This window comes from Triturus cristatus, chromosome 1_2 (assembly GCF_964204655.1).
Source record: "Triturus cristatus chromosome 1_2, aTriCri1.1, whole genome shotgun sequence".
NCBI classification, from domain to species: Eukaryota; Metazoa; Chordata; class Amphibia; order Caudata; family Salamandridae; genus Triturus; species Triturus cristatus.
In genome coordinates, this window is record NC_140580.1 from 396,787,010 (window position 1) to 396,812,563 (window position 25,554).

Sequence of the window (25,554 nt, forward strand, 5' to 3'; positions counted from 1 at the left end):
GATGTAACATTTCAGAGATGACCAAACTAAACATTCGCAACCTTGGTTCCCAATCCACCTGGCAGATGACTTGTGTGTTTAGCAGGTGCACATCATACAGGCAGCAGTTCGCCGGACTACAATGAGAAACCTGGCCAATAAAAACACAAAATATTGTTTTCAGCAAACGGTTTTAAAATAAAGCAAGGCCCAATGACAATACAGTCATCGTAAATTGGTGTTCAGTTCTCGTGGGCTTACCCTTCCCTAGCAAAAAGCTGCCTCCCTTTCTGGCTGCCTGCATTTTGTAAACAAATGCGGTTTGCGCTGATGCCGCCTCGTGCCTGTAGCCCAACTATCTGGTCAAAGGCTGCGCGGCGCGAGGAGATAGAGCCAGTTAAAGTTTAACCCGCGTGGATTGTAAACCACCCCCGGGCCAGTGAACCTTTGGAGTTTGATAGGATGATTACAGGATAAGCAGAGTGACACGTCGCAAACCCACCATAATCAACGAGGACATTTTCGGGTGGAGATCTCTGGAATTGCTCAGGTAGGTCTGCCTTCTCGTGACACAGCAGGTGATTTAAAGTGGTTCGTCACTGCGTGTTTTGAGCTGTGGTCACGCAGCCTTGTCTGGGGCCGGGGAACGTGAAATGACGATTGGCTTCTGAAACCCATTTCCACCATACTTCTCTGTGGTCTGGGTGTCCTTTTTTGATCCATTCCGGTTGGCAACAGCCTACGGTGAATCGTAGCAGCAAAAGTCAACGTTTCCATTTTTTTCTAGGTACGGTAGAATTACATTTTTGCTTCCGCCGCGACAAACTGAAAAGTGTTTTTGGGAATGCATTGCTTGTTTTAGATTTATGTTTCAGTACGATGCCGGGGTGTAATCTGCCCCCCTGCTGCCTATGCGACCGGGGGTGGGGGTGTCCAAGGGACTCAGAGGCCCCCATTCTGACTTAAGAGGTGTCGGGGCCACAATCACCTTGAGGGTGGGGGGCACTATTTTGCGTTTCGCCAACGAGCTAACTTCATGTGGAGCTGACGTGCAATTCATGAACTAATGAAAGTTATGTATGATGCTTTCTAAATATGTGCTCTTTGGAGTGTCATTCTGCAGGGGTTGTTTAAAACCCAGGTGGTGGGCGTGGTAACTAAGAGACAGAGATGTAAAATAAATATTCACCTGCTTTTGTACGGTGTTTGAAAAGGGGGGGCTGTTAACAGGCTGTGCATACAAAGGCGCAGAAGAAGAAAGCGCAGCGCTAGAACTAACAGATGGCGCCTGGTTTTACCTGCTGCAGGTCAAGAAGTTATCTCGCTAGACCTGTTAGCCTCAGGTCACCTTGTCATGAAGACCATCTGCCAATAAGAAGATCAAGAATAAAAATAAAAACAAATCTAAACATAAAAATGAGGCTGGTATATTCAGCCGAGGAGTCCATAGAGTTTAACCGAGTGTTCTCACAGAAAGATTTTCAAATACATCCTTTCTTTATGACGGCGCAGCACAAAATGAAATGCACATTGCAGTTTTGTCGAGAGGAGTACGGCAGTGGTAGTTATTTTGTCACATAACAACACCTTCCAGAAATGGTACTTGTTTTCTGTCGAGAGTTTTTATTTTAAATTGATATGTCGTTTGTGTTGAAGGGGTACATTCAAATCAAAAATTGCACTTAGTGTGTGGTTTTATAAAATGGGAGCGATCATGGCTGCAAATAGTTAAGGCAAACGTGAAAAGTGTTTTTATTGTATGAAATGTGTTTTCTACATTCAGGGGCTTATTTACAAGGCCCTTGCGCCACCTTTACTCACTTTTCCCATGTTAAAAATGACGCAAAAGTGACGCAAGGGGCTTGTAAATCTGCCCCTCAGTATCTAGGATATCCCCGTTTTAAGATCTCAGCAAAACATATAACGAAATATCACAAGGTGCTGTTTTTGTACTTTATTTACTACGATTCTGAGGATAAATATTCAGGCGATAGGATATATTGGAAAGATGCAGCAGCCCCTCAATATTCAACCGCACTCAGAATCCCTTGCTCAAGGACCGTTACCTCATATTTAGGGAAAGCAGAAGGGGGTATGCGTGGAAATGTGTGAGGGTGAATATACACTGTGGGGCAGATTTACAAGCCCCTTGCGCCACTTTTGCGTCACTTTTAACATGGGGAAAGTGACGCAAAAGTGGCGCAAGAGGCTTGTAAATCTGCCCCTGTATAGTTTACCTGACTTGGAGGAAAAGCTGCAAAAAATCTGTCATCTGAAAGTGGTGTCGTTTTCAGCATGAAAAGGCAGACAGCTCGAAAAGATTTTCAATTGTAAAACAAATTAGGACAACACGGGTTACGACTGGGAACTGATGGTGATTTTTTGTGAATATGGGCTGTGAGATTTATTAGGGTGCATCAGGTGGATTCAGCCAATCCCTGATTCACTTCGGTTGACATTCTCGCAAAACTACAGACACTGACAAGGACTTGCTGATCTGCATTTTGTCCGTTTCCTTAGAGGCCTTCCAGTGCAAGCTTACTTTTTGTTCTGATGAAGACCCACAGACTTACCACCTTTAAGGTTGAAACCTTAACATACTGAAGTACAGACTTTGGTAGCCAGTCCTGCTAGTTTGTATTTACCAATATATAATCAGATAAATCTCACCACTTGTATACATCTGATTTTATAATCTACGTTGAAGAATTAAGCAAAGCAACCTAAATGCAGTAGTCAGTGAGAACAATTGGGGAAAACACCCAATGAAAAAGACACACCAACGAGACACGTACCGCACCCTGAACAGCTCGTTATCAAAATATGTGACCACTGAATCAAGGAGGTATGGGCAGGCCAATAGTGCTCTATTACTACTCACTGGTTTATCACTAACCACCTGCCAAAAATATGTGACACAAGGCACTGTCAACTAGCAAGAGAGTGGTCTCAGTGTGCGGAAAAGAGGCATGTGTCCTTGTTTTTACTGTCACTTACCGCTATGTCAATGTATAAGTGCACAAGTTTGAGTGCATTCGCATATACATGGGAATTAATTTTTGTGTGAACTTCAGCAGGGATTCCCTTTGATTGGTTTGTAGAAAAATGTTAAGATAACAAATTAAAGTTTCCATTCAAAAATTATTTTCTCTTTAGATCTTCTAGCCAGAAAACGGAATGAGAAATTATTAAGGGCGTGACTGATTAGGCATGAGAGAATGTATATAGAATGGATAGAGATCGATTACTAAACGCTTTGAATGAATTTTGTTATGATTGCGATATCCAGGGATTTATTGAGTATTTACCACTTCATTTTTCAACAAGGATAATTTTAAAACAAATATGCAAAATAGGAGTAATGCACATCAGAGAGAATGTTGGGGTCTTCATAATGAACAGTGGAGGAAGGTAGTAGGTGATGAGGTGGAGACGTTACTACTGTTGGGTAGGGGTGAATTTTCTGTTCGGAGAAAGAGCTCATATGATTAGGAAGGTATACTTAGTCCACAAACATAACCCAGAGAGTAGAATTAAAAAAAGGGCATCTGGAAAGGAAAACAATAGTAGAGCGATTCAGCTGAAAGACAAGAATAAAAAAGGAGAACGTTTTTCACATTTAGTAAGATGAACCAATTCAAAAGAGAAATATTCTTCGTACACACACACAGGAAGTGCACATAGATGCTGTCTAGAGTCTGTACCAGGTGAGGAACTGATAGCTTTCCATTACTGTTCTAAAGCACTTAACACACGTTTTATCCTGGTAGGGAACTTTCAATGGCTGTGGCTAATGATAGTTGGTGCATGACCAGAAGAAACGTTAGCCTGCAGGCTACTTCAATTGCAACAAAACCTTCAATTTTACGAAGGGAATCTTTGAACAAATGCACATAACAGATTGAGAGTACCTTCCCATTCAGTGCCGATCAAGGAGCCTACGTCAGCTAGTCACTGGACCACACTGGTTTCTTGCCATATACCCCTTAGAGAAGCCAAAGAATAGGGTTGTGAGATCTGGTGCATGGCCCATTAATAACAGCAACACTCAAAAAGTCTAGTTATATGTACAAAATGGCAAACCACCACCCAAAGAAAGTGTTTGTCAACTCTGAAACTACAGCCTCCCCAGGTGAACTCAAGACCATGGTGGTTATCTGGACACACCTAGAAACACATCCAAGACCACAAATCATTGAAATCAATAGATTGAAAATAGCATCTGCCTCTCTCTTCACAGATATTTCTACCAGTATAAATATGCATTACCCTTTTCCATGGTGTCAGAACCCCTTTCAGAGGACCACAGGGCACACTGAGGCGACTGGGCCTAACCGTGGTGGTTGAGGCATTTTACTCCTGATGTCCTGGCGTCTGACCTACTATGGGTCTTGAGCAACTGGGTCCAACTCTGTTACCCCTAGACATTCTACCCTTAGATGTACACATGCATTCACTACTCACACTCAATCTGCACGCACTGCTCAGCACTGAAGCCTTTCCACCTTTAACCAGGGTGAGCTCTTTCACAAATACTGCGATTCATGTAATGTGCTTCATGCAACCATATATACACCCAGCACATGCAGTACTTGCGCACCACCGCACAGCACTACATCTCATGTAATGTATTTCTCTCAGACCTACATAAACCCCACACATGTACTAACCACACATGTACTTCACAGTACTGTACCATCCTTGTACTGTACCCTTCCCAAGCACACATACAACCAGCACAGAGTCACCACTCCTGCAATATGCAGCATTCCACATCTACCTGATGTAGGCAAAGGGCCAGATAAGCACACAGCAGCTGATCTTTTAAAAAGGTTAGTGGGCCTGTAGGTTTCACCCCAGTGACACAGGGTAAAAACGTCTTGTTCACTACTACTGATCACTACACCGTATGCTGCCACCACTGCGCTTGTGCTCCTTAACTCCCTGTGAAGGAGGTAGCCTTCCACCACTATGAGGGTATCGTTGTGGGCACTTTTGCTTTTCCAACAAGTCCGCAATCCGTGGGACAGGCCTATGTCATGGCACACATGCATGATCCGTGTTCGCCTATGTCAAAAAATCAGCATTAGAGATGCAGACAACCATACAGTTGGGCACTCAGGGAAGGGGCACACAACTCTTAACATGCAGAGTAATTTTGCATCCCAACACATGGCAATCCGTATTTGCCACAGCGTTCACCAAAATGAATGATTAAAAAATTCACAGTGGCTCCAAATCGTCAGTGACACTATTTGGTCATCATTTATACCAATGGCAAGCGTATGGTGTTGAAGAATGATACAAATCTAAGAGTTTTTAAAAGCTCTTCCACATCCTAATACATGCAGAGATCATCCTCCTTTTACTGGAACAATCATTAGTCTCACTGGGCCTATATATAGAGGCTAGTGATCATAACAGAGGGGCCCTCTTCTGTTCAACACCCTATGCATAATGCATAGAGACTGAAACTTGGACCCGGGGCTCCACCTGAAGCCAGTCGAGATCCTTTTAGGGCCTTAGTGGCTGACTGACATTTAGGTGCGTCTGTGAGAAGTCGAGCCTCCATATTCTGCACACTGTGCATCCTTTTAACAATATAGCACAGTGAGCCAAGGTGTAAGGCATTCCTGTGGTCCAGGCGTGCCAACACCAACGCCTGGACAATTACTCTCCTGGCTGAAAAAGGGAGGAGCTTTTGAAAATTCCTCAATAATCCCAGAATGCCACAGCAGCTCACAGACATTTCTTTAGCTCTTTATTGGGCCGATAGGTGTCGGCAGCTTACTTAGGCAGTCTGGAATGGTCCTAGGGACATTGCTCCAGGAATTAGTGCACATTACTATAACTTCTGTCTTGTACTCATTGAGTTTTAATTTACAGCCTGCTATCCAGCGGGCTGCTTCTTGAAGGCACGAAGTCAGGGATAAATGGTTGTGATGTATGGTGAGGTGAAATAGATATGACCAGCTAGGTGTCAATGGCATAGAAAACCAGTGAGAGTCCAATTGATTGCACGATGTTAGCAAGGGGGAGCTTATACAGATTGAAGAGAGTGGGACTCAGAGAGGATCCCTGAGACACTCCACAACTGTGGGGAAGACTGGAAAGAGACTTAAAAAAGCAGTGTCACTACTATATGGAGCAACGTAGCATAAACTATGCTATGAATAACCATCAGGATTCAGGCCCATATGAGGAACAGAAGCCAAATGCAAAGATGACATGCACTTTACTCTAGATCAGGCCTGTCCAAAGTCGATCCAGTAGGACTTGATCCATGGCAAATTTCAGAATTTGCCCATTTAGATAAATGTAGTTATCTTAAAAAATCTGGCTTGGATCATGCCCTCCAGGACCACCGACTTTGGAGAACCCTGCTGTAGATGAAAGACAGCAGGCAACCCCGATCCTACTCAACGTTTCCTCAGCTGATGAATCAGAGGATTATGACATACTTCTGAAAAGCCTCTCAGACTAGGTGGGTGTGCCTGGAGTTGGTTGAGAATTCGTCTGGATCCTTCTCCTCAATCAAAGCCAGAAAGCACAACTCTGCTCTTCAACTGCCCCCGCAATGGGAGCAGCGGATGAGGGACTTTGATTGGTGCCAAAGAGCTGAGGAAACTATATATAAGAGCAGGGGCTGCACAAAGAAATGGAAAAAGATTAGGGGGCCACGGTGAAAGTACAGGGGATCGGGGGGTGACCTCGGGGAGTAATCATGTCATTGTATATCCCACTTGTGTGCTGATGTGCTATTTCTGTTCACCACAACGCTATTCTTTAATTTGTTTCTTGAATACTGTCTACTGTGCTATGGTACTATGAGCTATGTTAAATAAAAATAATTTAAAAAAAACAAAAAACTCTGCACTTCAACGAGCCCCTCCATCATCATGTCAAAACAGCACCCGCCAAAGCATCTTCACGTGGACTAACATGATATAGATGCCAGTTCCTCTTAGACTGAAATTGCCTTTCACCCTATGCTTTATAAGCATTACTTACAATATCTGCCTTGTTATCCACCCCATTCCTATGTATGCCTTGCCACACATTTTACTTAAAGGGCTCCACAGCCCTTGTTGCCTGGTTTGTGCTGCACAAATATCCAGCCCACCACAATCTAAAATTATTTTTCAATTACGAAGGCAGAGCCAGGAGTAACAAAGGAAAACCTGTAGTTGGCGTCCCTACTTTGCATGCCCTTAAGGAAAACTATGATTTGCAGAGTTTCCGAATACAAGTTGTGTTTTCCTGGTTTTCATAAAAAAACTGTTTGGGCGCTTCTCTTCAATCTGCTCCAGCTAATATATGTTGACCAATCACATTTGCTGAAAATGATAAGCACTTTCTTACCCAATGCATCAGCATTGTTAGATATGTTTCATTTTCGTTTTGATATCAGAAAGATTATTATTTTATATACTCACTGTGAATCCATGCATTTGGTACATCTGAAAAGGATGAACCAATAAGCATGTTCCTTTTCAGTTTTCTGTGTGACAAAATAGCCATGCTGGCAACTTACCAAACTGATTGATTTGCTGAAGCACTCTGTCATTACCATTGCAATCCCACCATAAATGAGAGAAGCAGAGCTTAATTTGAGCCGGTGATTGCCTGGGGATGGCTAGCACTCATTTTTGGGAGCCATAACCTATACTTTCTGCATCACACATTATAGAGGGAAAAACAAACAAAGAGGGAAGACAGATGAAGAGAAAGACTTAAAAAGCTTCACAAAGGGGGAAAGCAGGAACCAGCAGCAAGAGTGAGATAAAGGGGCAGGGAGTGTCTGGTACTGTATTAAAGGAGTTGGCCTAACGGCTAGGGCGGTCGACCTCGAATCCGGGGAACATGGGTTTGAGTCTCGGCCTTGACGCTGAACATCCTGTGATTCTGGGCAAATCACTTAATCTCCCCGTGCCTAACAAAAATGAATGTGTCCTCATGTAATGTAACTTGCTTCTTGCTGATACTCTTGTAAAATGCTCTGATACCTCTGGGTCTAGCCAGCGCTATATAAAATTCATCAAATAAATAAATAGTAATGCAACTGGTGCTATGTAAAACGGTCTGATACCCGATTCGGGTCAAATTCGCGCAATATAAAACTCTGTAAAAAAAAAAAGAGGCATCAGGTGATTTTAAGGCACTCCAACATGTAATTCAACTGTCCGCGGGCTATTGAGCAGAATTTCAGGCAGCGGCACTCATTTCTTCACAAATTAAGCACTGCAAAAGAGTTTTAATTTGCGTTTGTAAAACTAAATGTGTGGGCTATGCAAGAACAACGATGAGGGAGCAGGCAATCATAATATTGTTGTGTTCTCTTTATATAGAGCCTAAATAGCACTGGGGCATTTATGTTCTCTAATAATAGATGCAACTATTGCATAACACAATAGTACATATTTTATTGACCTCAAGTTGAAGAAATATTGTATCATGGGTGAAGCACTATTTGGTGAAAAGTTGGTACACCAAAAACAGAGGGTAAAGTACGGTTGATAGATCAGTAGAAGCCGGCACAGGTAAGAGCAGTGGGGCGGGGCAGGGGCAGAGTGAGCATTGGTGTCGGGGAGTCGACATATGAGAGGAGAAGTAAAATTAAATTAAAAAATAAATAAAACCACTTACCTTGCGGTCGCCACATCACCGACTCGGCAATGTGGCGATCACAAGGTAAGTGTTTTCTTTTAAAATTAAATTTTACTTCTCCTGTCATATGTCGACTTACCCGACCCCCCACCCCGCCCCGTCCTGCCCTGCACTGCTCAACCACTCTTACCCGTGCTGGCCGCCACTGTGATAGATATAGTAGTATTATACAATAAGACACATACTTATGTATATTCATATATTAGTAAACGAGACATTTTTTGTCATTTAAATGCATACATATTTAGTTCATCTTAAGTATGAATGCAAGGATGTTAGTTGTGACAGGCTGAGAATACATTGATTTCAAGAGAGTTTGGGCAAAGAATTGAGGTGGAAGATGACTGTTTAGTATGCACAAATAAGGTTTGTGTTATTTAATGAACAGTGTATGGTGTGCATGTGCAAAGCAAATTGCTAAAGAACTATTAGTAATTAGTGTTCAGTAATTTTTGTTATGAAGAAAAGTGTATGTGTTGCTTGTTAACAATGTGACAATAGTAGAACATACAAAATAGTGAGCATCTTTGCTGTATCTGTAAGAAAGTCTATGCACATCTGCATCTTTACATTGTGAACAAAAAAAGAAACTTCAACATGTTACCATGACAGCAAAGTGAAACAAAAAATGAAATGGCCAATTAGTGAATAACACAGTGTCGTTATGACTTCCTTAGACATCCAAAGAGCAACCACTTCAACAAAACAATGATAAATAAGCAATTAAGATGTCATTGTGCCAGAGAAGTAAATTCATGAAAGAACACACACTGGCACTCAACTGTTATGTCATATCTGCAGCCAAATAAAAGGAATACTTGATGTTCCATCAGCAAAACCTGATAGAAACATAAATGGGGCCAATGTAAAAACTCACAAAATGCCTTGGCCTTCTGGGGTCACCCATCTAAGTAATGACAAATTATGAGAAACATGTGAAAGCCAATGACTGAAAGGGGCTGACCCACAGCCCACGATCGCTTTCTGTTTGTACTTCCTATTGTATTTTTTTTAAAGAATTGAAAGCATGAATTCTCCATTCAGCCAAACCTGTCTATAACAGAATTACAATGCATGACACTCATCGTCTTGGCCATGGGTCAGCATAATGTTCGCATGTTGTGCTTGGACGGTATTCATCTGTGCATCTTCCCTACCAAGCATATTTCACAATGGCCCTAGTGGTCCTGATCCTTTGCTAGTTTCCTCTACCTTTCTTAGAGGACAGGCAGCCTGAGACTATCCATTTACCTTCATTCCTTTCCCATCTGGCAGATAGGCTCTTCTGGGGTAACCCTTCCACCATGGAATATATCACTTGGGCTGAGGTGACCCATGATCTTGATGCCTGCACCAGTAGCAGAGAATATATAAAGGTGATGAACTGAATGAACTGGAATTGATCCATTCTATATTGGATGTACATGGCCCGTCTGAACATTAAAGCATCCCTAAGTGGCAGACGACCACAAGTCCTGAACTTCTTGTTTGAAAAATAATCTGTCATTTGTTGCCCAGATTTTCTTATACATGGTGAATACAACCATATGCAGCTCCAATGGTAACGTTGTAAGCTTTATCTACCAGTGCTTGATCAGCTAATTTCCAGCACTGAAATACATGTGTCTGTGCTGATCAGCCATCATCCACCATGCCCTTGCTTGACACCATCAGCTCATCCCCTCATGGGCCACCACCCCAACCAATAGCTCACATCTCTCGTACCCCTCTTTCCCCCTCTTACAGGAGCTTGTTCCTGCATCCGCCCTATATCTCAGTCCGATTTCTCAACTTGTATTACACTCTGTGCCCATTCCCTCAAACTCCCCACTCCTCCTCTGACAAAACGTCTTCTGACATGTATCTCAAAGCATTTACTTGTGCCACAACCAAAGCTTTTGCTTTGTCATTGCTTATTTTATACACCATTAATATTATCCAGTAGAATCAATGCACTTTGCAGCATAAGAAGGTACGCATAAATCCAAAACAGTGCATATTTGTATTGTCATATGGTCATTAGCACAATTTTGTGTGAACGATTAGGCATACAACATGCATCTAATAAAATACAATATAAGCATGATGCATCAGAATTCTGTATTGTAAGAGCTCTGTTGCCCTTAAGGATTCTTGGTACCATGACACTGGGTTCAACACAATAAGACATGCTGTCCAAAACATGTCTGGCTGTTGGTACTGCATATACTCTGCATTGGACCAGCACAATCATGACTGATAATGTTTCAGGGAGAGTAATGACTTATCATCCTATCTAAAGAAAGTTTCCTTTGTCCTGTCCACAACAGAAATGACGAGTCCTCAAGACTAGGAACGATGATGTTTTGGCAGTAGTGCATTTCAAAAACTCATTGATGACATAAGTAGATGCTGAATCTGGTTGGTTCTGATGGAGGAAGAGGATGATATTCTTAATTAGCCAATTGATTAGTTATACACAGCCCTATAAATTCTCCTGGTCGTGCCACTGAGAATCAAGAACATTTTTCATTTTCTTTGGGTTATTTAATCTTCTTAAGTAGTGCTCCAACACCAGAAATGGATCACGGCCATTGGCAAGGATGAGATATATACAGGGAATAATAGCCAAAAATGTATAACAAGAAAACAGTTGACTATAGATGGATAGGCTCTGATGGCAGGTGATACATGGCCTCAACTTTCTGCAGTTGAGCCCAGTCAAAAGGCGAACTGCACATTCTAACGCCTCTGATAGACTAGTACAATGTACTGTGGAAGGCCTGTGTACAGCCGACTGGTGTAACTGGTATGTAGCAGTACCAGTGCTAACTGTGTCATGGATTGTTGAGGGTATGACAAATCTGGAAACTACTAGGGGAAACCCCACAACTAGAATTTAATTTTAAGTTTGTGTAGGGATGTAATGGCCACAGTCAGGTTATGATGTTATGGGTTTGATTTATTTTCACAGTTAAAGTCGGATATGAACTATAATCTTAGAGATTTCAAACTCCAAAGCAATTCCATTATGATTTCAAATGAAAAGAAGGGATGCTTCTCTATGTTTTTTAACCATACATTCGGAAAAAGGGTAGACGCGTGTTCCCAGAATGGGACTGTCTCTGTGTTGTGTAATCTCAGTGAGATGTTCTCTGTGAGCTTTCTTTTTGGGAGAGGTCATCTATGAGGGATAGTTTAAGGTAGCATTAGGTTCCTGTAGTAGTTAAGGGGAACTACTGTCAGGGAATTGGTCTTGGTTATCATCATCCTCCATCCTCCCCATCCCTTCCTGCCACTTGAGGGCCATGTCCTGGATGGTCTTGGCAAACTCATCTGACTATGGCAAAGATGAGAAACTACCATCAGGGAGCTGGTGGTGGTTTATATCTGCCTCCCTTTTATCCATTGCTGCTCGTGTTACTTGCTGACCCTTGGAGGGAGGTCCTGTCTTGTCCCAGGGAAGTCTCAAAGTGATTGGTCCATGGGGAAAAAGAAGGTTGTCATAGTTTGGGAGATTGGAGAGGGTGAAGGAGGCATGTTTGACTCTACCACCTTCACATAGACTCCCACCCTTCTCCCCTGTTTTAGTGACATGGTGGCTTGTGTCATTTTCCCTTTCGGACTTGGTATGCTTGCCCAGAGGTGCTGCTAAGAGAGGGTTCCCATCCTCAACCAAATAATGTTGTCATGTCTTCTACAGGAGCCTCCCTAGTCTCACCCTAGTAGAAAAGCCATGTGCACTTATATGCTAATTTCTCCATTATGGCAGTGGTTAACAGCTAAAAGCACTTGTTGTGTACATGCTGGGCACTCAGAGATGCAGGCTAGGATGAGGAGTCCATGGCTGTATGTAATTGTCTCTCAATGAGACTGTCAACATAGCTCAAATGCCTTACTCTGTCAGACACAACATATTAAACCCGTAAGTTCAATAAGGGGGTCAAAAGGGACCCTTGAGAGGTAATACAGATTGATCTGATTCATAATCAGCTTAAATATGACCATGAAGGCACACAGCTGTAAGGAACTACCAAGGAACCTAGAGGTTACTATCCTTATCACGAGATAACCAAGCCAATGAGAGTGGTTAATGAGGATTAAAAACAGCATCCCAATCACTGATGATGAACAGCCTCCATGGGCCACTATTGACAAGGCTTTCATTTTCTATAGTCACATTGGGCAAGCTCTTGAGATAACAACTAGCGGCAGATTAACACCACTAGGTGCATAAGCTTGTCATGTTTCTGGGAAACGATTTCCACAGGTTCGTCCCAGAGGCATTAGTTTGGAGCCAAAAAGGGGAGGAAATCGGCAATGCAGCAAGGGATTGTCTAATGATGCTTTTTTCAAGGAAGTTGTGTTTTTGGGATGCCCCAGGGGTCTTGATAGAGCAACTTTTCCCCTCAAAAGGACCATAATAGGATGGACATAGCAGAGACATTTGGAAAAATGGGGTCCCTAGATTTGCCTATCCATTCTTCAAGAAGTAACTTAAGTGCTAGGATTGTTTGGCAGCTATACTTAGCAGGCTTGCCTGTCAAGGCAACCTGTATATATATATATATTTATATATATATATATATTGGTAAAGACTGCTCCTAGGAGGAACTCCACTTCACTCTAGATGAAAGACATTTAGGGGCATATTATCTAGGGACGGCGATAAATAACGCAAAGCGCGCTTAGCGCTTTTTTATTTATCGCCGTCCATCGCTGGAATTTATCACTCTGGTAGCGCGTTATTAACAACGCGTTTCTCCAGGGCGATACAAATTCCAGCGATAGCAGGGAAATCGCCGTTTTGCAGGGAACATCGCTGGTTTTCCTGCGATGTTCCCTGCAAAAGGGCGATAACCTTGCTGATACGACCCTGTGGTCGTATCAGCATAATCCACCCCAATGTTAGGGATAGGTAAGTCTGCATTTTAGCAGACGTTAGTTTTGGAGAAAACAGCGGTTTTCTCCAAAAACTAACATCTGCTTAAATGCTGGGGCAGCCTTGTAAATATCGCAATGTGCACATCAGCGATATTTGCAAGGTTGTACTGCCCAGTGACGCCCACTTTGCATCTCATTAGAGATAGAAAGCGAGGCGTCGGTAACATGGCTGCTAACATGCACTAATGCATGTTAGCGCTGCCTTGTTAATAGGGAAAGGTCAATGTGCCAACAAGGGATTTACTTTAAGGTGATCAATTAATTCTAAATTTAAGTGATTTGAATCAATAAGTATGTTAAGATGAATTAACATCAATATGAAATCAATTCCATGAACTAAACATCATAAATATCTAATGATGACAACGCACACGGGGATTTCTTTTTGTGATTTAATCACAGTGATTTTTTATCCAAGTAAAAAAGAGTACAAAAAGGAATATAAATAAGAGCAATATATCGTGAAAACAGGGAACGGAATTAAGTCCTCTTTTCATCTGAATATACACATCAATTCCTGGGCGGTTTGAACAGAGATGAAACTCTTTCTGAGCATACAATCTACTGTACATAACATGTAAACTGGAATTGGATGGTAAAGTCGACGTTTCGGTCTTGGGTGTAGTCAATCCGTCAGACCATCTTCAGGACAATAATTGCTTATATAAGGACTCCATGTAGAGCTTAGCAACAGCGACTGCCAGTTCGTGTTATTGCGGAAGTCAATCCTGCAGTGATTTTATTGTTTACCGTCGTTAGTTTTCGAAATACGAAATGTGATCCGTCTGATTCAGGGGCAGCCTGATTACGCACTGCACTGTCAAGTGCTTTTAAGGAATAATCGTAGTTGCAGTTCAACACAGTTGTGAGTATTCTGGCGTCAGTCTTCAGAACACAGATGGGGGTCCGCTAGCATCGGTACAGCTAGCGGACCCCCATCTGTGTTCTGAAGACTGACGCCAGAATACTCACAACTGTGTTGAACTGCAACTACGATTATTCCTTAAAAGCACTTGACAGTGCAGTGCGTAATCAGGCTGCCCCTGAATCAGACGGATCACATTTCGTATTTCGAAAACTAACGACGGTAAACAATAAAATCACTGCAGGATTGACTTCCGCAATAACACGAACTGGCAGTCGCTGTTGCTAAGCTCTACATGGAGTCCTTATATAAGCAATTATTGTCCTGAAGATGGTCTGACGGATTGACTACACCCAAGACCGAAACGTCGACTTTACCATCCAATTCCAGTTTACATGTTATGTACAGTAGATTGTATGCTCAGAAAGAGTTTCATCTCTGTTCAAACCGCCCAGGAATTGATGTGTATATTCAGATGAAAAGAGGACTTAATTCCGTTCCCTGTTTTCACGATATATTGCTCTTATTTATATTCCTTTTTGTACTCTTTTTTACTTGGATAAAAAATCACTGTGATTAAATCACAAAAAGAAATCCCCGTGTGCGTTGTCATCATTAGATATTTATGATGTTTAGTTCATGGAATTGATTTCATATTGATGTTAATTCATCTTAACATACTTATTGATTCAAATCACTTAAATTTAGAATTAATTGATCACCTTAAAGTAAATCCCTTGTTGGCACATTGACCTTTCCGTATTTATCTGCCCAAGCCCTCAAGGGTATATTGGGTCTGACCCCTATTCAATATTGCCTTGTTAATAGGGCGAAAACATTATCTCCGCTTTTTTAAGATAAGGCCCTTGATAATATGCCCCTTGGTCTTGTAGGTGTGCTTGTCAGTCAGTGCTACACGTGACTGTATCATCTAGGTAAACTGGGGAATTGTGTGAAACAAACAGATTGTCCATAATCCTCAGAAAGGTTATGAGAGCTCCTTGTAGAAAAAAGTGTAAGACGCAGAATAGGTATAAGTCCTACAGTACAAATAATGCTGTTTGTGGCAATCAGTATAGAGCAACCTTTAGTCTAGTCAAACATACTTATATAGCATGTCTCTCTATCAAACTATCTGCCTTGGGAATGGAGCAATCTGCTATAGCATAAGTCAGCAAGTCATTGGTGCCCCAGCTACACTGCAAAAATGCACCTAAGGTTTACACCATGAGAAGTTTTTGCAACGAAAAAAGAAAATTCCCTTTTTTACACAGTGAATCTCAACCATGTACTGGTGTGTAGTAATATACAAATTAACGGTGCTGTATGTTTTGAATATGTAATAATTGCCCGAGCGCCTTTCAGGGTAGGGCCTTTCATTAGGGGACAACCGTGTACCGTACTGCTTTTTGGGGAGGTGTGACCAAAGATATCTAATGTTGGGTCAGAGAATGCAAGCCTTTAGCTCTTGATGAAGCACAGAAATGTGAATTAGAGATTGAGGCTCTGCAAGCAGCACATCATCGTGGATAGAAAATCCAGACGGAAGAGATCCCTCTACCATGCTAAGGACAGACGACTTAGAATACCATACCACTAATTTTGGTAAGTGCAGTTTTCAGGTTTCTCCTATGTCTTCCCTAACTATGGTACAACTGCCAAAAGTAGAGACGTTATTTGTTCGCTTGAAGGAAACCCATCAGGTTTAGGAATAAGCATATTGGAAAGGACCATGTGCTCTGAGATGGTCCAATGATCTTTATGTCTAACATAGTTTCTTTCTTGGCACTTGTCTTTATGCTTTTAACATGGGTCTGCTCTGTATGTTAGCCCCAGGTTTAGTTTCAATGGTGTGTTCAATGAGATGGGTTTTCTTGCTAAGACTAGAAAACACTTATCTTACTATCATAATTCAGTGTCATGAACCGGTTTTTTCATAGGTGGCAAATTTAGATTTAGCTACCAGCTCTCTCCATGTGAGTAAAGCTCATACTGGAAACATCTTGTCATTTTCACTGTTTTTGTCTTTCACTATCACCATCAGACCAAAGGTGGGAGCCTCTTCCCACTGTTTTGGGAGTTTTACATGATCCAGTTGTGAAGGAAAACCGTGGGTCCACTTGCGCAACTAGGCATGTGATAGGACTAAAAAACTACCTTATACAGTCCATGCACTTGGGAAGTAGTTTTCTTCTGTGGTAGGTAACACTGCAGACACTTGATCACCTGATTATAGGGTGAGTACACCTGTTCTCTGGTTGTAGAATTTCTTTTACCATTCAGTTTATTTATATTCTCAACTATGGTCTGACGGACTGCTTGGAGATAGTGGATACACCCTCTTACTCCATTAATCCCCAGGTCAGATCCAGTAGAGTTGACAGAGGACACACAAACAGTTCCAAGGGACTATATCTCATAGAGACTGAAATAGCTGCAGAGAATAAAGGATAACACAGTGTCCTGGTTCTTGGCTTCTGGTCCCAACACCTTCCTCAGCAATTGTTATATTATTTGATTGTACTGTTCCAAAAGCCTATCTGCCTGTAGATAATATAGAGATGTCTTAATTTGACTTGAATATTCAGTATGTTACATATCTGTGCCATTAACTTAGACATGGAGTCTATAGGCAAAGGAGGGCATCAAAATGTTTTAAAGGTGAGCAATGGGTGTCCATTATAACGAGAAGGCCTCCATATATCTTCTGGCATAGACTATGTGAGAAATTGGGTTAGTGGTTGAGAGGTATGGAAGCCCCACTTAGGCATCAGCCACAATTCTTGTCAGGGTGAACCATAAAAGTCATTAAATGAACCTGTGCTTAACCTTCTGGTAGCTTTGCACAAAAGTAGTAAGGCTTAACTCAGAGGCAATGTGTAAAGTATTTATGTAGTACACAATCAGTAGCCAAGTCAAAACACAATGGAAGATAAATCTTAACGAATTTAGAAAAATAGAATGCATTTTTATTTGAAAACAATGATACTATAACCATCAAGATCGAATTAGTAGAACCATAGATACAAGTTTGACATTTTTTTAGTAAAAATAGAGCCAAGAAGCAGAAAATCCCAGCTGTGGTTATCTGGTCATGCTGACACAAAGTCACAAGTTCACCCTGACTGCAATGAAACTGGACACAGGACCGAGGTTGTCCAGCTGGATGTTGTACATTTGTCTCATTGATATTGAGATGAGAGGTACAGTGTTGATTTGCTCTGCGCTGCATCAGTTCCAGTGAAATCGCTGGTCATGAGCTGTAAGGTGCTGCGATGCAAGGTACTGCATCCGGTTGCTTCATGCTGCATTGGTTTCGATGTAGCCACCGATCAGGAGTTGTGAAGTGCTGCGCTGTGAGGTCCTGTATTGGGTTGTGTTGCACTGCATCAGTTCCAAAAAACATTCAGTTCGCCAGAGGAACACCCACTGACTCCATCCAAGGGCCCTCAGAGATTGGGTAAGACTCACTCCAGCAGAGGCCAGCAACATGGCTCACACCGATCCAGTTGGTGCTAGTCAGGCAGGCAGTTGCAGGACTGGTCTCTGGAACTGATTGTGTTCATGTAGCTAACACAGGAGGCCAGTCAGCTAGACTTTGGTATCACTCCGGGGGTCCTGGGTTCAAGGAGCAGGTCCAGGCTTCCTTCCTCAGGCACCAGGGCAGTCTTTTTTCTAAGTCTTCCACAAGTCCAGAAGTGATCTGGTTTGGGTCTGAGAGTGCCAACCTTTCTCCCCAGTGTCAGCCTTTGGAGTGGGAAATGCTCCCTTTGTCTCCCCTTCCTCCTTCCTGAGCCTAGCTTCAAATTGTCTAGGATGAAAAAAGCAAGGACAGCCCTGGTGCCAGGTTCCTTTATGTGTGCTGCAGTCAAATCCCTTTGAGTGTAAGTGGGGCTGGGTACAGCTCATTCCCAGCCATCCTGTCACAATGGCCCATCCTGTCCACACCTAGGGTTCTTTCGTCTCCCTGTCTGACAGCGATCTACAACCCATAACATCTGAGTTCTGTGTCCCAGGTGACTGGCAGAAAGGCATAGTTGATTTGGAAACAACAATACCAACTTTCTAAAAGTGGACTCTTTAAAATAAATGTATTTCCACATCCAAATTTACCATTATTGAGGATTTTAAATTACAGTTCTGAAGAGTCTGAGAAGTATTTCTCTACCTGTTCCCAACCTAAAATGAGCATTTATTAATTGTAATAAGGCAACACAGTGTTAGTCTATCGGTGAGGTAGGCCTTACAACAGTGAGAAAATACTTTTTTTGTCCAGGTTTTTCACTGCCAGGACATGTCAAAGTTAAACCTGCATATCCTAGTATCTAAATACCGTGCACCCTGCCCTAAGAGCTTTTAGGGCCGACCTTAGGATGACTTATAAGTAAGACACCCGGTTTTCAGTTTTTATGGATTTTTACAGATACAGACAGAAAGCAATGTGTTTTCTGTCTGCATTTAATTTTAAAAGTGGATAAATACAGAAAACTGTGCTTCTTTTATGTTACACTCTGTGCTGTCTTTCATGAATTGTAGCCAATCAGCTGAGCAAAAGGACAGCATGGGAAGTTAAGAAACAGGATGACATTTCTTTAAATAATGACATATGTCAACATACATTTGTGGTATAATGCTAATATTTACCTGTGAATGTATTGTTATGTAATATTTTGCTGCTTAAATAGCTAAAACGCGACAGCCATCAAAGTATGACTATCAGTTAAATAAATATGGAAATGTACAGTTTTACAACTTCATTTAGCCGCAAAACACTAAATAAATATGGATAAATACAGATAAAATGGCCCAAAAATAAATATGGATAAATATAGACGGAAATGTTAAAAAAATAAATACCATAAAACCGCAAGCCCTACTTATAAGTCTTAAAAAGGAAGGTTTATGCCTGGCAAATGGTTAATGTTGCCAGGTGGAACAGGCAGTTTAAGACTACAAGCTGCAGTGGCAGGCCTGAGATGTTTTAAAGTGCTACTTTAATGGGTGGCAGGCGGAGTGCTGTGGGCACACTAGTGACATTCAATTTACAGACCTTGGTTACATGTAGTACCATTTACTAGAGACTAAATTAAATGTTGCAATTAGGTATAGGCCATTCTAAACATGTTTTAGGAAGAGAGTACAATCACTTTTGCACTGGTTAGCAGCGAAAAAGTTCAGCACGTCCTAATGTCAAATAAATGGATTCAGCAACAGAAGTCAAATATCTGGGAGTGACCCTGCAAAAAGGGTTAGGCCCAACAGTCTACAGATACCAATACTTGCCTATGTGTTCAGCCAGAGGGGTCCTACTAGATCCATACCTAGACAGTGGAATAGCACATGGATTATTGGTACTGGTTGAAAGGGTGCAGAAAGGACCCTATCGGGATGCACTAGCTTCCACTGTGGACACTGTTTACAATATTGGGAGTTCTCTGTGTACAGCCCTGGGCAGTAAAAACACTGTACAATCAAGTTCTGGGTTTTTTCTGGTCCTTGATGTCCACCCAGAATATGGCAGAGAGCCAACTGTAATAATGCTTTCTGGAAACACCGGGGTACCAGTGCTTACTGTGATGTACTAGGTACCACATATGACGTAATAGTCCCTTTTCCCACAGACTGAGAGTTGTGCTATTATCCATCTTCCAATCAATTGGACATGGTTTCAGCTGTGGGCTAGACCTTGGAACATCCTGATTTTCTTTTTCCAGACTGTGTATTTTTCCACTCTTCCAACTCTAATCTCGGTCCTTTTGCACTTTACTGTTGGAATAGGGAGCTCCTGCCACCAGACTTGTAAACGTTCAGCACCCTAAAATGGTAAACTTATAGATGCCGGCCTCAGGATCAAAGGTTTTGATAAATAGATTAAGACTTTGATGGTTAAATCTAGACTTTTTCCTCCAATATTTAGAGTTACCTTATGGGCGGAAATTTGGTGTCTCCATAGATACAAGTAATGGGAACCTGTCCTATAATGTAGCTGGAGGAACAGCGGTGAGGGTTTAGTTTACTACTATCTGAAGCCATCTGCTTTCAACTTTTCCCATTGCTTGAGGACTTCCCATTCATACTCTCTTCTCATACATAGGGATGCGCACTGGGAGATTGTTGGACTTGGCCCTCTCTGCAGTGTGAGCCCCAAACACTGTGCCTTTGTTCATGCGGCCAGCTTGGAGCAAGAGCTGGGGTAGCAGAAAACTTTCAGCACTTCAAATACAATTCTCTAGAAACTTCTCTAACTTCAAAGAAGACATTAGGTATAAACATAAGAGATTTAGGTCCACTTTTCAGTAAACCTTCTGGACCTGCCAAAGGAGTCCAAGTGGACTGCCTGCTGATGTGTTCTGCTGTGTCTGCCAGAAGACTGCTTTGATGCTCTTGAAAGGACTGCTTTGCTGCCTTCAATCAATCAATCAGGGGTTTGTAAAGCGCGCTACTCACCCGTGAGGGTCTCAAGGTGCTGGGGGAGGGGGGTGTAACTCCGGATCAGTCGGCTCTTCAACTGATCTGGAGCTGCACCCCCCTCCCCCAGCGCCTTGAGACCCTCACGGATGAGTAGTGCGCTTTATAAACCCCAGATTGATTGATTGATTGATTGAACCTTCTGAGGCCTGCCCTGCTGCTTGAGCCCTGTTTCATCACTTGAAACCAGGACTATCAGAGTGACTCCAAGAGCTAGCCGGCTGGCATCCTGATCAGAGCCTTAGTGTAAGAAAAGGCCCCAACCATGTTGAACCTGCAGCTGGACCCAGCCTGAGCTAGTCCCTTCTGTCCTGGCCCCTTGATGGTGGTACTAAAGGTGCCCAGAAAGCCAAAATACAAAACCTGGGACGTAAACATTTTTTGGCTAAAAACTACTCTGAGAGGAGACGGAACCAACCTGCTCATCAATCCGCCCAAGGTGCATCGCAGGTCCGCCTGACTTTGTGTAGCTTTTCCACGTTCTTCTTCCAGCAGCCAATCCTGTTTAGCATTAAATTAAATGGGGTAACCCAACTATAGTCCGTGGACCTGGGTACACACACATGTGCCCCTCCTCCGCATGCATCCCCTGGCTCAGTGGCAAGTGTTTCCTCACCACTACATTTTCCATGGCGGGCTAACCTCCATGAAAACTGTGGTGGTGAGGAAACTACTAATATGCTTGGTGGTGCTGCAGCGAAACTGCCACCATATTAGGGGCCTCAGACCACTGCAAGATCGCCAGGGATTGTGGATCCCAGGTGGCTGCAGAAGTTCCATGGCAGGTGCAATAGACCGCCAAACTCATAAGGCCCAAAGTGGAAATCCTCATGGCAGCTATGTCAAGCGGCTCCCCAACGACAACGCTCCTTCCTTGTACACCGCCTGCAGCCATGCACGCTGAAATTTACCTTCTCAGAATATTTTTCTTTGAAATTTCGTCTGAGCCTGAAGGTAGGTGCCGACCAGGCCCAATCCCCTTTTTGTGTCTGACTCATGCTCCATCGCAGTTGGCCATCTTTTTTTACTTCAACCTGGTCTTGCGCGCCTAGATGTCCGTGGTTTGCCTTTGATCTGGCATGTGCTATTTTTTACCTTTAACTTTAAGAAATCATTACTTCAGTTCCACTGATTGGGTTTTTGTCATTTTGGAATCAAATAATGTATTAAAATGCACTATATTTTTCCAAATTTGTGAGAACTTTTTTTGTGTTGGGTTTTTACATTATTACTGTTTATGCGCGTCATAAATACTTTACATATTGCCTCTAAGTTAAGCCTGACTGCTTTTGTGCCAAGCAACCAGAGGGTTAAGCATAGGTTAATTTAGTGACTTTTATGGTTCCCTGACAGGAATTCTGCATATTGCTTGAACAAGGTTCACCCACCACCCCGCATTCACCCACCACCCAAGCCATCACCACCAGTGATGGCTTGGTGCTCTGGTTTGTTTTTCTGAGGACCCATCCAGGCACTGTCCTCACAATCTTAGCATGGGGTGCTACAGGTGATGATAAATATCTCCCCATGTTTTCTTCCATCAGTGTTTCCCATAACCCTCCAGCATCTTCAGCAGGGGTTTACCCTTCTTGATAAATGCTCAATCATTATGAAACAATCAATGAGGAGTGATTGTATAAGATTCAAGGCACAGTTCAACCAAAACCTCCTGTACTGGTAAATATGAGATGGGTGTATATAATTTCCTATCATCTGAACTGATGGGGTTTCTTGATTGAATTACTCTGTCACGGTTAGCTCAAGGTTCCACGAGATTTTACTCATGTAACTAATATTGGCCACCATCAAGGGTCCGAATTGAGGTAAAGAATGCTCTTTGAGAGTGGTCAAGTTCACAAGGAGTTGTGTATTTTCAGGATAATGGCATGCCGAAAGCCTCAGTAAATCCACAAATTCAAATAGTGTTTGAGGATATGCACAAAAACGTGATAATGCCAAGCACTGAGAAACAGTAAAGTTCGAGGGAGTGAATTCAGACTCGAGTGGAGGAAGTCATAACCCAGAGATAGTTAATTAATACCCTGCACTAGTCAAGGGTAGAAACGTAGATACCCAGGTTTACGCCAGCCGACTCTCATGATCCACCATATCAAACGTGGGCTATTAATTCAAAAGGATAAAGACAATGGTTTTTGTCTGGTGCACTTTACTTCTGGTTATCTAAGACCAAAACCATATTGATTTTGTGCCCCATATGTGTCAAAGCCTGCCTGGAATGGATTCAAGAGATTTGTTTTAACAACAGATGAATAAATCTATCTGGATCTTTACCACTGTTACTCAGCAGTTTTGCCATGTAAAATAGACTAGAAAGGTCTGTGTACCCAGGGAAAGTGGAATTATGTGATTGTAGATGTTATGTTTTCTGCATAATTATGAATTAACCATATGTGCCTCCTATTCCATCACAAGCTGCATAACAAAGATTTGAGTAGAAACAATTATTTCTTGCTCTAACTGGTCATTAATTAGCAGAAACGCCTCCGCATGTGTTGCTGCTCATTGGTACGCCCCTTTTAAAGGTTAACTGGTCACCTTTTAGTTGCTCATTGCCCAGACAGTTTTAATGTGTAACAAGCATTGGCAAAGCCAATAAGTCATCTCTCTGAAAGAGCTATTGGCTTTGCCAATGTGTTTATCCATGTTGTACACCAGCTTGACTGCTATTCAGTATGGTCTAACATTAGTGGCATAGAGGAGAGTGGCATGGAGTGGAATGGAGTGTCATAGAGTGGAGTCCCAATGAATGGAGTAGAGGGGCAAAGAGTGGAGTTGAGTGGTGAAGAGTGGAAAGCAGCAAGGAGTGGAGTGTCATGGAGTGTTGTGGAATGGAGTGCAGTGATGTAGACTGGAATACAGTGGAGTAGAGTAGAGTGGTGTAGAGTGGAGAAGAGCAATGTAAAGTGGAGTGGAGTGGCATAGAATGGAAGGAAGTAGAGTGGAGTAAAGTGTGGTAGCATAGAGTGGAGTGGAGTGGCGTAGAGTAGAGTGGAGTGGCGCAGAGTAGAGCAGAGTGGCATTGCATAGAGTGGAGTAGCGTGGAGTGGAGTAGAGTGGAGTAGTGTTGTGGCGTAAAGTGGAGTGAAGTGGTGTAGAATGGAGTGTCATGGAGTGGAGTAGAGTCATAGAATGGAGTGGCACAGAGTGGAGAGGCACAGAGTGGCCTAGAGTGAGGTGGCATACAGTGTTGTGGAGTGGAGTGGTGTAGAGTGTCATAGAGTGGAGTGGAGTAGAGTGTCATAGAGTGGTGTAGAGTGTTATAGAGTGGAGTAGCATTGAGTGGAGGGGTGTAGAGTGGAAGGGGTTCAGTGGAGTAAAGTGTCATAGAGTGGATTATAGAGGAGTTGAGTAGAATGGAGTGGCATCATGTAGAGTGGAGTAAATTGTCATAGAGTGGAGTGGGGTAGCGTGGAGTGGCCTTGTTAGACTTGACATATTTTGGCGTGTTTCGCCTGAGTTTTTGCTTTCTTACCTCCCGGTTTTGACTCTGTTTTGGCTGGCGGAACGTTTCTGCGCACTTTTCGCACTGCTGATCAGTGGTAAAGTGCAGGCGCTCCCTGTGTCAATTGTGTTATGGATTGGTGTTTCCTCAATTGGATATTTGATTTACTTGTTAGTCCCTAGTAAAGTGCACTGAGTGTGCCAGGGCCTGTGAATCAAATGCTACTCGTGGGCCTGCAGCACTGATTGTGCCACCCACGTGAGTAGCCCTGAAAAGGTACCTCAGACCTTCCATTGCAGAGTCTGCGCGCAGTTTGTAACTGCCATGACAACTTGGCCAGTGCACACACTTGCCAGTCCCTAACCTTCCCTTTTCTTACATGTCATGCACACCTAAGGTAAGTCCAATGTACCCCTGTGGGCAGGGTGCAGTGTATGTGAAAGGTAGGACATGTGTGTGGCATGTCCTGATAGTGAATAACAGCCAATTTCGTTTTTCACTATTGCAAGGCTATCTGTTCTCTTAGGCGAGAATGGGCAGTTTGATTATAACATTTTATAATCCTAAACTGACCCAGGGAACAAGGTAGAAATTCGAGTTTAGTATGTCTGTACTCAGAATGTTAAAATGCTTCTTTTAGTGTAGGCGATTTTTACATTCTGTGTTTGAAAATACCACTTTTAGAAAGTGAGTATTTTCTTGCTCAGTCATCCCGTGTGCCTCTGCTGGAATGTAGATTGCCTCTCTGGGTTTCGGATGACAGAAGGCTGGGGAGCAGGAGGGCTCCAGATAGTCTAGGTAGGGTCAGGAAAGAGCTGAATAGACCTGGGCTGCAATGGGGGAAGGGGGAGGATATTTCCTTGCACCTCAAAGGGCCTGGTCTGCCTCTGACAATGCCGTCTCCACCTCATGCCAGGAATTCACACCAGAGAAGACAGAACTGGTTCTGGTTGGTCACAGACACCTTCTGCCTAGAGGATCAAAGGATTTTTGGATACCAATACCGGGGCCCAGACCCCTGAACTTTGGAACTCATCTGGATCCAGAAGACTGCCAAGAAGAAGAGCTGAAAAGCTGTGAGAAGGAACTACCACTTTGCTGTGTGCTTTGCTGGGCTGACCTGCAGTGGCTGCTTCTGTCTTGGGCAGTGAAAGGCCTGGACTGGACTACTGCAACCTATTTGGGACTC

The 25,554-nt window shown here is 42.8% G+C and overlaps 1 protein-coding gene across 6 annotated transcripts in view; it reads left to right on the forward strand.

Moving 5' to 3' along the window:
* Positions 1–418: 418 nt before the first annotated feature.
* A1CF (APOBEC1 complementation factor) overlaps positions 419–25,554 on the forward strand; it is a 176,470-nt gene continuing 151,334 nt past the window's right edge. For 2 of the 6 annotated variants that reach the window (XM_085605377.1, XM_085605394.1), the window contains exon 1: positions 419–529. The gene's annotated coding sequence lies outside the window, so the exon portion shown is untranslated. Of the gene's footprint in view, positions 767–25,554 lie in introns of all 6 variants that reach the window. The other 4 variants (XM_085605415.1, XM_085605423.1, XM_085605405.1 and 1 more) reach the window with 3 other exon arrangements.